At 39.3% G+C, this 12,646-nt stretch overlaps 1 pseudogene; it reads right to left on the bottom strand.

Annotated features, from left to right (window-relative positions):
• Nucleotides 1-526: 526 nt before the first annotated feature.
• On the bottom strand, nt 527-12,244 carry LOC131765775 (cytokine receptor-like factor 3; annotated as a pseudogene).
• Nucleotides 12,245-12,646: the final 402 nt, after the last annotated feature.

The raw sequence follows: 12,646 nt of genomic DNA on the forward strand, positions 1-12,646 counted from the left end.
GGAGAGCACATGATGAATATATATTACTCAACTCTGGCTTCTTTAGGTCTGTTCGTGTTGTTTTATTCTAAGCTTTATATGGTCTTGGATCCTTAAAATATGGAGATTTAATCAAATAATGTAACATTGATTTTTGCATTCTAATAACCAACTTTAAAAAGAAGCACAGTAGAAGGGTAGAGCCCTTTTTATACATGGGTACTTTTAAAGTCAATTCAATTTTTATTGTGATATGATATTTTAATGAACACTATCCTAAAAATAAAATTGACTGCATTATGGTTTTGTCTACAACATTTAAGTATCTTATTGCTAAAATATTCCAAAATGAATCCAGTAACTATTTTCCATTTCCAATAGCCCAAGAGATTGAATCCTACTATTTTTATCAGTTACAACTAAATCAGGTTAGGAACAGCTGCCCTAAAACCCTGCAGACCGAAGCTAGTCATTGAAGAATCTAAAACACTAGCATTTTCCATTCACGTTGGAAAAATTAACTTCCAACATAAAGACATCTGAATGATTAATCAAGTAAACAGTCAACAAACACTTCTCTGTTGTTCAAGCTAATAATTATTTGAAGCTTGAAGTTTCTGCCTTTGTTATTATTGGTGATTCCTAGAGTCACAGTTTCAATGTCAAACGTGACAGTTTTATCAGCCACCTTTCCCAGGAGTAACTGCAGGTAACTGATTAGTCATTTCTTTTCCATTTTCAAAAATGGCACTCTTTGTACTAATGCACACTGTCTGATGCTTCTGCAGAGACTCATTCATTCTATGACCTGCCCACACTCCTATAATGTGTCTCCCATCCAATTGTCTCTCAGTTTCAACTCCAAATGTTAATGTCTGTCCACAGAAATAATTTGGGGTGCTGGAGTTGGATTCAGAATCTTTCTGGAATGTTCTACTTCTTCTATTACTCAGACAGTGCCCTTCAAGGTCATCTTTCCACTCATGAGGCACCAATGTGAGATGACCTATTTGGGGGATACTTCAAGGACTTCATTCCTGGAAGCCATCTCCTCCACAAGAAGTGATAATTGGGTTCTAAGAGCAATGCTATGAAGTTCATTTCAGCACTTCATATACATCCTCAAAATGATTTGAAGTACATTTATGGGACTGGAGCCTGTCATCTTGGGCACTAAACTCATCATCCACCTTACATCATTGTACTATCATGCCACCAGGGTTTTCTTTTTTTTTTTTTGTATCTGCACTGGTGGGTGAGATGCTGCTGTTCCATGGTTTAAAATATAGTTTTTCACTATGTTAAGAACCGAGTCACTCAACGAGGAAGCTAGCCATGGTACATCATCCAGTAAAGGCACTTCTGGTAGTCTGTCCAACTGAATATGTGAGGCTTTTTTGGTAAAGCTCTGCAGTTTCTCACTCTGCTCTTATACACCACCAAGAATGGCAGTCTCTCTTTCTTGGACTGTCCTCTACAGGGTTAGTTCCATGCTCTTTGACTTCTGGAATCATCTAGTGGCTTCTACTCTGTTCATTGGTGTCCACTTCTTGCAAAAGACCAACGGCTCAAACTGGAGCTTCCTAAGGCCTCCCTTTAAATCATTAAAATGTTATTCCAGGACCATCCTCTGGGAAGATGTCTCTTTGATCTCTGTGATGATGACTTAATCTCTTTCAAGTCATGGTCTTTTCTGAGAATCATGAGAGGTTTATAGACTGTATTCTCAGAAAATTGATCATCCATGTCCTGCCTCTGTGCCTCCTGCAGCCCCTGAAGTTCTGGCCCAGCTCCTGTTGGCTCCATGTTCTCATGGGTCTCCTGCTGCTCAGGCTCCAACTTCTCTTTGCAGGTGGCATGGCCGGTGGTTGTGCGTATGAGTTCCTGACTGTTCCATACCTCGCTGAGCTGCCCAGCACTGGAAGCAGCTCCTTTGAGAGATAAATGGACTCTGAATAAAGCTGAAATGTTTTTGCTTTGATATGTTATATCGGAGTTGCCTTTAACATGACTTTTGCTCGTTCTGGATTGATTGGTCACTGTTGGTGATGATAGAATAATAAAAACGATAATTTCATTTGGTGGCATATGGCATGGCTCAGTCCGTTGTAGATGGTAGGGATGTCTGGTGGGGCAAAGGCTCAGGTCAAATGGTCATTTTATAGCAAAGCAGTGAGTGAGCAAAGCTCAGAGCTCCCAACTCCAAACCCTGCATTCACCTAGCAGTTATTTTGTTTTCCTTACTTCATCTGTTTTCTAATTACTTCAGTTGGTTAAAAAAACAAAAACAAAAACCTTTTCTGGTTAAATTATATACAACTTCTGAGGAAGAATATTTAAGAAAGCTGAGTCAGGGGAATTAACACTGAAATGATTTTTATAAGCTTTAACAATATTATGACTCAGCCATAAAGTAATATTTTAAAATGCTTTGAATGTTTTATGAGGAGAAAATGAGTTAGGCACTAAAGGATGTGGATTGCCATGGATTGCCATTTTGTATTGCATTCTCACAGCTCATACCTTGTCTAGAGTGATGACCTATAATTTTGGAGGTTAAAAAAAGGATTAACCTAATGTAGATTGAGATGGTCACTGATTTGTCTGTAAAGGGATTAACCCAGGGGATGTGTGAACTGCATATCCGCTGGTTATATCTGCATGAGATGGGGTGGATCTTTGTGTTTGCCTCCACAGGGCTGTGGCCAGATGAAGGCCTTTGGTTTTCTCTAGCTCTGTTATTTGCCTGAGTTTCCAGGTCTGCCTGCTCCTGGAAGGGACAGCAAATGTGGAGCAGACAGCAAGCCACCTCTGCCCTAGGACTAGACACTTTCCAAGTTGCTCATGGAGGCACCCTTGTAGACTCTGACCTCCTGGTTTCTGGTTTCTGCCCATTCGGACCTGCCTACTCCTTTCTGTCTTAGTGGACTAAGTCATCCTGGCTCATTGTCTTCTAGGACTGCAGAATATGCTAGATATTTTCTGGTCCAGACCCTTTCGCTCCAGGACTCATTCTGAACAAAAGCTCTGCACAACATGCCACCCTGCCCTTTGTTAGTCAATGATCACAGACCTGTGGGAGAGTTTAGCTAAGTGAACTTGTGACCTTTATTGAATATTGACGAGTGTACCAGGCACTGTTCTAAATGTTTTACTCATATCAGCTCATTTAATTCTTGTGATGACCATGTGAGGTCTTTATTGTCCTCATGGAGTAACTTCCCTAAGATCATGCAGATATTAGGGGACAGAGCCATGATTCAAATCCAGACAGTTTGGCTCCCAAAGGCTGAACTCTTCACCACTACACCATAAAACCTCTGTAAATAAACACACAGGTAGTAAAATGGGAAAGCTAGAGCATCAGGGTGAATTATGCAATATTTATTGTATTTGCATCATGTGCCAGTCTTGTACACATGCAATGACAGATCTTGAGTTATATCAGATAATAATTTTATATTCTCTGACTTCACAAGGTAGTGAATGATAAAATAAAGGAGAGTGTGATCAAGACTATATGAAAAATGCAGTCTACTTTGCTAAGAGAGTACAGGGGAAGGAGTGAGCAGTCCCAGGACAGAGGATCAGGGGATACTTCATGGTCAAGCCAGAGTTTGATCTGGATCCAAGCATAGTATTTGGGTGTTAGAAAGGAAGAAAGAAGGGAGCAATTTTAGGAAAGGAAATAACAGAGGGAAAGTCCCAAGGGCACAATGTGTACAGGGGCAGTAAATAACTTTGGATAAGAATTAGAATGAGAGCATGAAATAGAGCTGAGAGAGGAAGGCCAGAATTTAGAAGACCTTGTTTGTTGGGTTTAGGAGTTTGTGTACAAATTAAAAGGTGACATACTTCAGAGGATTTGAATGTGCTTCAAATGGTTGACTGGACAGCAGAGGATGATAGAAATTGGAGCTAAGAGTAACCTAATAAGAGCTTGATACAGTCTCTTAGTTAGAAGAGTTATTAGGCAATGGGGAAAGAGGGATGAATTTGAGAGCCATTTTATAAGCATGAATAAAAGCCTTAGTGAGCAGATATGAGGGATGAGACAGAGTGAGTTGTCATAGACAGTGAGAGTCGGAGTGTCCAAGTTCTCACCCATAAGTCAGTAGCTTTTTCCTTCACCTGGTTTCTTAGCACACTTGACCCAACAGCATAAAATAAGATCACCACCTCTACACTCTGCCTCTTCTAATCCTCAACAGAGGAAGAATATAGTTGTCCTTGACTCTGAGATAACATCTAATCAAATCTTTCTTGGTAAAATATGAAATTGATACTGACAAATGCCTACACCACTTGTGGAAAGTTTGTGAGTCTCCATTTAGAAATTGTATTAATTCTTACAGCCACTGTTTTTACAAGAGTCAGGAGGACTCCCAAAGTGGTCTAGATAGCTATAGCTCAAAGAGAACACGATGTATTGAGTGAATTGCTCACTCAGGCCTTTATTTTGTTCTGGTATCTCAATAGAGGGAAAAAAGACATAGTACTATTTTGAGAAGGGCTCTGAGAGCAGTTGTGCTCTACTGAGTAGCAATGATGGTTGTGGATATAGGAGAGGGAATGACAGAAACTCACCACGTACAAGCCATCCCAGCACAGGTCAGTTTTTGTGGGATGTTGGAGTTGAAATCTGTAAGGATCTGTAGAGACAAAAATCCCTTGCGTATCTCTGGAGAACGTTGGGAATCTGGCTGTTTTCTGTAGGAACCTTTTCATGGAAATGTCAACAGCTCTAAAAAGGGTATGGAGATTCTCTTGCTTAACTAGTGGTCTTAGGCAACCAGCAGACATATTGGATGTAGTTTTGGCCAATGATTTTTTACCTCCTCCCTTTAGAGGAAAGCATAGGACCCGATTTGATGCATGGGGATCCTGTATTGACTAAGATTTAATACTTTGTCAGTAGTGCTTCCTATTTGGCCTGAAAGGGCCAACTGCCTTCAAAATTCCTCTTTATAGTATTTCCCTTCGCTTAGTCCCAGAAGAATGAGAAAATGAAAAAGACTGGGTGAGTTAAACCTATCACTCTTTTTTTGACCACAATTTCAGAACATATGCCCTTCTGGCATAACCATGTAATAATGGATGGTAATTCCAAAGCCATAGAGTTGCTCCCAAAGCAGCCCTAGACTATTCATGTTTATTGCTGGGTCTGTCTTGGGAGTTTGCACCTTTTTAAGAATTTGTCCATTTCTTCTAGGTTGTCCATTTTATTGGCATATAGGTGCTTGTAGTAGTCTCTCATGATCCTTTGGGTTTCTGTGGTGCCGGTTGTAACTTCTCTTCTCCTTTTTCATTTCTAATTTTACTGGTTTGGGTCCTCTCTTTTTTTTATAAATCCGACTAAAGGTTTATCAATTTTGTTTATCTTTTCAAACAACCAGCTTTTAGTTTCATTGATCTTCTCTAAAGTATTTTTTTAGTCTCTATTTCATTTATTTCTGCTCTGATCTTTATTATTTCTTTCCTTCTACTAACTTTGGGTTTTGTTTGTTCTTCTTTCTCTAGGAGCTTTAAGTGCAAGGTTAGGTTGTTTATTTGATATTTTTCTTGTTTCCTGAGGTAAGCTTCTATTACCATAAACTTCCCTCTTAGAATGCTTTCACTGTGTCCCATAGGTTTTGGATCATTGTGTTTTCATTTAAATTTGTCTCCAGGTATTTTTTGATTTCTTTTTTGATTTCTTCAGTAATCCATTGGTTGTTTAGTATTGTTCAGCCTCCACATGGTTGTGTTTTTTGCAGTTTTTTTTTCTTGTAGTTGATTTCTAATCTCATAACATTTTTATCAGAATAGATCCTTGATATGATTTCAATTTTCTTAAATTTGCTGAGGTTTGCTTTGTGACCCAAGCAGGCCTGGACTGAATTTGAGGTTGAATAACCTAGACATCCAATCCACTGCCACATTCACAAGTGCAAATTGGAATATCCAAATACTGCTTCTTTTCTGTGACTTTATCACTTTCCACTGGATATGCTGAGAGTGCGCTGCTTGCCTGTCACTCCTTTTATTTGGAAGAAAACAAGTCTTAAATAATATACAAGGAATAGTTTCCATAAGAACCAATAAAACTTCATAAAAGAGGATGATGTGACTGCCTAAAACTTAAAGTCTTACCTGATTTGGTTTCACCAATCCTAAAAGATAACCTTTTTATTTTTTAGAGGTTGTTGGAGTATAGTTGGATTAAGTTATTATCTTTAAATTTTCTAGTATGATTCAGGTAATAACTAGCATTGTATTTATCCTGATTTTAATAATTAATGCCTGCTTTTGTGAGCAGATGTCAATCACCTTAGAAGTAGGGGCATAAAGAAAACTTGGCAGTGATATGGCAAGATTCTCCATTCAAGGGCTGGAATCAAGGTTTTCTGAGCTATGAAATCATCAGGATGTGTCATGAGTAAGAGGTGGTAGAAGGAAGGTTGTCATATCTGGAGTGCTGAAGTGATTAGCTCTAGGCCACTTCCCAGTGAACCCAAGAAATCCTTCCTCTTTGGCTGAGTTACTTGGAAAGCAACCTGTTCCCAATGTACATGAAGTTTACCTTTTGCTCTTTGTACACTGTATAAATGTTCAACTCAGCCAAGGAGGAATTTGGAAGAAACATTTTCTTATGTGATTGCTTGAAATATTTTCATATGAATCAATAAGATGGAAATGTAACTCTTTAGAGAATCTAAATCCACAGAAACTCAGAGAAACCATTTTGCGTGGTTGATACTGGAATTTATCCAAGACTGCCACAAGACCAACAGAAAAGCATCCTGGGGCCTATGATGGCTGCATAATAAATTGAACTGAGGATACTAGGAAAGCCAATACATCAAAAAATGAACCCCTTACCTACCACCAAATCATTTTAAAATGAATTTCTCAAAAGAGGCTGCACAGGTTACTTTTGCTGTATTGGGACTGAGGTTTATTCACCAGTAATTGCACCCAGGAGAGACTTCTTAAACTTCTACTTGTAAAGCAGGGTCTGGGAAATAAACTCTCTGTTCTCCCTTATGGCTAATATAATTGGGCCGAATCCCTTAACCCTTTCTGTTCCCTCACTAAATATTCTTAGGATGACTCCTTCTGCTGCACTGTCCCCTACCCAGTGTTGAAACCGAGCAGGACACTGTGGGACTTCTGGACATGAAAGCCTTTCCATGTCCCCCATTTCTTGTTTATAGTGAAAAGATTCGCCTCCATGACTTCCTCTGAGTCCCAAAGGGCAGATTCAAACTGTTGCTAATCAGGGAAGGGAGGGAATGCAGAGACAGGGGAGGAACAGCCAAGAAACAGTAGTGCAGCCTTGGAGCAGAGTCCTGGTTCTGCCTCAAGGGATACACATAACAGTATCTTCTAAGTTCTTCATAGAACTAAAACTCCCAACAAATGGAAGATGTCAGCATTCTTCATTCCAGATTAAAGTACCAAAGAATCTCTTCAAGAAGTCCACCTGAGGCCAGATTAAGAACCACGGAAACTCAGCAGATTTCCTGAGACCAGATTAAAAGAGTGCAGGCCCTGCACACACCCTAATCTTACGAGCAACCCCACCCTTGCACTATTGGTATAAAACTCCTCACCATATCCTAGTAGGTTGGGACACACAGTTTTCAAGGGAAGGAGCCTGCTCTGCTCCCCTTGGCCTGGCAAAGCAATAAAGCTATTCTTGTCTACTTCACCCAAAACTCTGTCTCTGAGATTTGATTGGCATAGGTGCACAGAGGCCAAGTTTTCGGCATCAGTGTGGACTTCTCCTCTGTGGTTCTACTCTCAGGCTGGCACTTTGTTCCCTCAGCTTTATTCTACTCTTCTCCAGCCCCACGCCCCCAATGATATTTACTATCCCAAGTCCATTCTCTTAAGGTGAGGTACTCCCAGTGAGCTATTTGTTTTAGCCTTTTTATGATTATTAGTTTTTGTATTAGTTTTCTATTGTTGCTTAAACAACTTACTACAAAATTTAGTAACTTGCACCGAGTTAACCCAACTGCCAAGTCTGAGGGAACAGTCTCCACAAGACTGCCCTCACTTCAGACACCAGCCACAAGTTTAGAAGTTCCCAGGGTCACTTACGGCAGACCAGCTGGCTACAAATTTGGGGGCCCCCATGGTCACTCAGGTTTGATAATTCTTTAGGATGACTCACAGAACTCATTACTAACTGAATGATTTATTATGGGGAAAAGATACAAGTTAAAATTAACCAAAGAAAGAGACACATAGAGCAGAATCTCTGAGGGTTCCAAACACAGAGCTTCTGGCCTTCCTGTTGCACTGAGTCATGGATGGTGTTAACTCTTCCAGGCCACCATGTGTGACAATACACACAAAGTATTGTCAGCCAGGGAAGCTCACCCACAAACATTTAGTGTCCAGAGTTTTTATTAAGGCTCAATAGCACATTGCCCAGGTGGCTGACTCTGTCTCCAACCTCTCCCTGATGTCAGGCTTACATGTTTAGTCTCTAGTTCCTTCAGAGGTTGGAACTCATGCTGTGTGATCCAAATAAATCACGTCGTTAGACAAAGACACTTTTAGCAGGCATTCCAGGGACCTAGAGATTACTACCTAATAGGTGAGGTCAAAGACTAGACTTCTCTTTGGGTGAGGCCAAATTCCTAACTATGTAAAGCTTAAACAACACAAATTTATTATCTTAGCGTTCCATAGGTCAGAAGTCTGATAGGAGTCTCACTGGGCTAAAAGCACAGTCTCCTTTCTGGAGACTCTATGGGTATTATCTGTTTCTTATTCATTCCTACTGTTAGCAGAATTCAATCCCTTGTGGTTACAGGACTGAGATACCTGTTTTCTTACTGGCTGTCATCTGAAGGCCGTTACCAGTTTGTAGACACTGCCTGCATTTGACCTCCATCTTTAAAGCTAGCGATGGCATGTTGAACTTAATAAGTGCTTTGTATCTCTCCTCCTCCATCTTTTGTCTCATCTCTCTGACCTGACCTGGTAAAATTCTCTGATTAAGGAAAAATTCTCTGATTAAGGGTTAGAATGGTCCTACCAAGATAATCTAAAGTAATTTCTCCATTTCAAGGTCTTTAATTTCATCACATCTGCACAATCCCTTTTGCCATATAAGGTAACATATCTACAGGTTAGGGCATGGAGGTCAATATTCTGTCTATTAGAGATACCGAACATATGAATTTTAAAATGTGGCTTGGTTGCCTTAATTCAACTGAAAGTATGACATAGTGTCGTCTAAGCCATTAACAGGGCCAAGAGGGGAAATAGTTCCAGGTGGAAGGTTTTTCATGGCCCATCAAATCTCATACATAGGAGTTTCATATCCCAAAATAGAAAAAGCTGGTCAGGATGGCTTTGTTTTACTTGCCCCAAGTTTTATATTTGTTTCATATTTGACAAACTATTATCAAGAAATGGCTGCTTGCTAGGCAGTATGCTAAGCACATTTTCTTGGTTTTTGCACTAAATCATTTAACTAGTTAAAAGCATTCAAATCTTCATTTCATAGATTGGGAAACTAGATTTTAGAGATATGCAGTTATTACCCAAGGTCACACGGTGAGAAAATGGTATCTCAGGAATTTGAACATGGTTTTCTGTGAGTCTAGGATTTTTTAGACTGCAAAATGCCAAGTCTCCAATATTATCTAATATGTATATTTAATACCTATATTACATACATATATACACACTTTTTAATATCTACAATGTTGACAACTCTATTTTTATGTATACAATTTAACTTTTATTTTATCAAGTTCTGAGAACCTAGAAGCAGAAAATATGCATCTTGTTTATCTGTGGAGAACATGTTAATTGCATTTGAGGTGCATACACTGATTTTATAAAATACTCTCTGATAATTTCTTAATAGGCCAATAAAATTAAGCAACAAAGTCATTTTAAATGGAATTTAACAAGCACAGAATTTCTTCTAATGCATTCTTTTTAATCCCTAAAACATCAGATCAAGTGAAATCCCAGAGTACCTATATAACAATTTCATTCAACTCACTTATAATGGGGAGGCATGTATTTTAATTTTTATAGTTTTACCCTTATAACACATCTTTGCAGTTGGTTAGTTTAATTCAAAGCAATTTTCAGACCAAAAGTGAGGCAATTACTAGCCCATTATGAGAGGTAGTTAATAAATTTTTCATTCATATTACTGAAGATTTTGATTTCCAGTATTTTCACCTAGTAAATCTTTAGGGAGCAAGATCTCATACTCTACCTGTAAGTGGCTTGGCACACCGATTGTTCACTTCTCCTAACAATCCCTAGCCTGGACCTTCTGTGCTATGAATCTAAGTGTCACATTGCTCTTTTGCATCTTTCTATTCAGGGAATCCTCACTCTGTGTTTCTAATTCTTCCCCCCTCTGTGGGGAAAAGACCTCACAGACCTTCACAGGTCACTTAGTTTGCTAGTGGGAAAGTGATAGTCTCTCATTTCAATAAAGTACATAATGAATCTTGATTCCTCGACTCTTCTCATTCATGCAAAGTAGAAAGTCAGGGTCAATGTTCTCCTCTTGTGAAAGTAATCACTTGGGTTTAGCAGAGAACTGCAGAAATCTCCAAATCAAGATGTCTTCCTGGCTGGAGGACATCTGCTCCTCCTAATGGCGTATTTGGAAAAGTAAGATCTCTCAGTAGCTCCTCCTGGTGGCAATTTCTATCCGTGTATCTTTTTGCTGGAGTCCTGCCTTGGGGAATTGCTCTAAGCTCCATGGGTTAAAGGAGAACTTATATTATTTTTAGTTCCATCTTCTATTTTTTTTTTTTTTTTTTTTAACTACAGAATCCTCTAGTGGTAGCTGTGAGGCCATGCTTATGGATCAGTTTTTTGAAAGTTTCTTTTTGAAGTTTCAACGACTTTTACAAGGATGTAAACATGGACACCTCAGCAGTACATATTGAGCTCCATTCTTACGCATTTTCCTCCACGTTGCAAGGGAGAGCTCAGATCCATTGAGTCCAAATATTAAGTACTAACTCTGTACCAGTCACAGTTCTAAGCATTGGGAAATACAGAATATAACCAAAGACACAGAAATTCCTGCACACATCAAACTTCTTTTCAAGTAATAAATAAAATAAATATATAAAGTATATAAGATGATAGATGATAAACCAGAGAGGACATTCTGGATTGGGTGTGGGGCTCATGTTTTCAAGCCCTAATCATCTGTGGTCTCTTCGGACAGTCTGATTTCAGGTTATTGGGTACAGTGAACCCTGTTGTCTATCTAATATCCTTATGCCCTGGTTCTTTACTAGCAATCCTGATTTTCTCTGGGGAACTCTATACTGATTTTCTCAGACTCCTTTGTAGCTATCGAAGGTAATGCAAATCAGTTCTGGTCGTGAGATAAATAAGCAAATATTCCTGGACGGGTTGTCTCTCCGGCCACCCCTGCCCAAAGTCAAAGACTTTAGAGGAGAAGGTCTCTGTCCATTTCTGCTCTGCTTTATTTCTGACCTGAATGTGGACATAATCCCTGGAACAGCAGAAATCCCCTTGCATTCAGCAGGAAAACATATGTCAGAGGTGGCAGAGCAGGAAAATGGAACCCAAGAAGTTCTATCAGCCCTGACTCTGAGTACCATCACATTGCACCCGAGGGGCTCCATCCACATTGCAGCCTTTGCATGTGAGACCCACTGGACCACAATTTTAAGGGATACAATATGTATGAGACCCTCTGAAATTGTGAAAACCTGCAGCACTGTGTTTTTTAAATTAACCCTTCTTTAGTTTATTCACAGTATTCAGGTTGCAATTGCACACAGCCAAATACAATGTTAAATGATGCAGGAAGGGATTAATGATAGTTACGTTTCATCTTCAAAACTTTTCTTGCAGGATACAGATGAAGATACTTAAGTTGAGTCCTAGGACAATTCAGATATCATACACGGCAGATGTGCAAGGTGGGCTATAGTAGGGATTGTAGTGGTGTGATTCATCTGTCAGGTTTGTTTTCTTGCTATTCCAATACCTAGAGAACCCAACTTGTTCAAAAAGGAGGATAGAAGGAAGGATGAGGTTGGAAGTATCAGACTTTAAGTCAAACATTAGGGCATAATTGAACAATCAAAACTATATCTTACTTTACATAAATGCAAAGAGTTTCTCAACCTCATATCCAAGCACTCACATCTGTCAAGACTGTCTCCTGGTATCTGGAATCTGTGTCCATTGCCATGCCAATATTGCCATCTAAATCTGATCCAGAATCAGCCTCACAATGTCCCATTCAAGCCATTGAATTTGCTTTATCCTTGCTCTCCTTGTCTTCAGTCTATTTCCCCACTAATTGAATCTCCATATTATCACAGAGTTGTCTTTCTCAAAATCACATTTCCCACTATCATTTTTCTTCCTTAAAACTTTTTTTAGATAAATTCTGTTTTCTGGATGAAGTCCAGATTCCTTAACTTTGTGCACTAGGTTCTTTAAGCTGTGGCAGTATTTGGCTTTCTGGTTTTCTATCACTAGCCAAACCTTGACAATTTCGGGATACACTGCCACATTTACGATATTGTGCCTTTCTTGTTCATGAGTTTTCTTTCTGTCAAGAATGTTCTCCTACCTTTCAACTTTGTGTGTTCCCCTTGCTCTTCTTTCAAGGCTCAGAAAATGGAACCAACTCTGAAGT

This window comes from Kogia breviceps, chromosome 11 (genome assembly GCF_026419965.1).
Source record: "Kogia breviceps isolate mKogBre1 chromosome 11, mKogBre1 haplotype 1, whole genome shotgun sequence".
NCBI lineage: Eukaryota > Metazoa > Chordata > Mammalia > Artiodactyla > Physeteridae > Kogia > Kogia breviceps.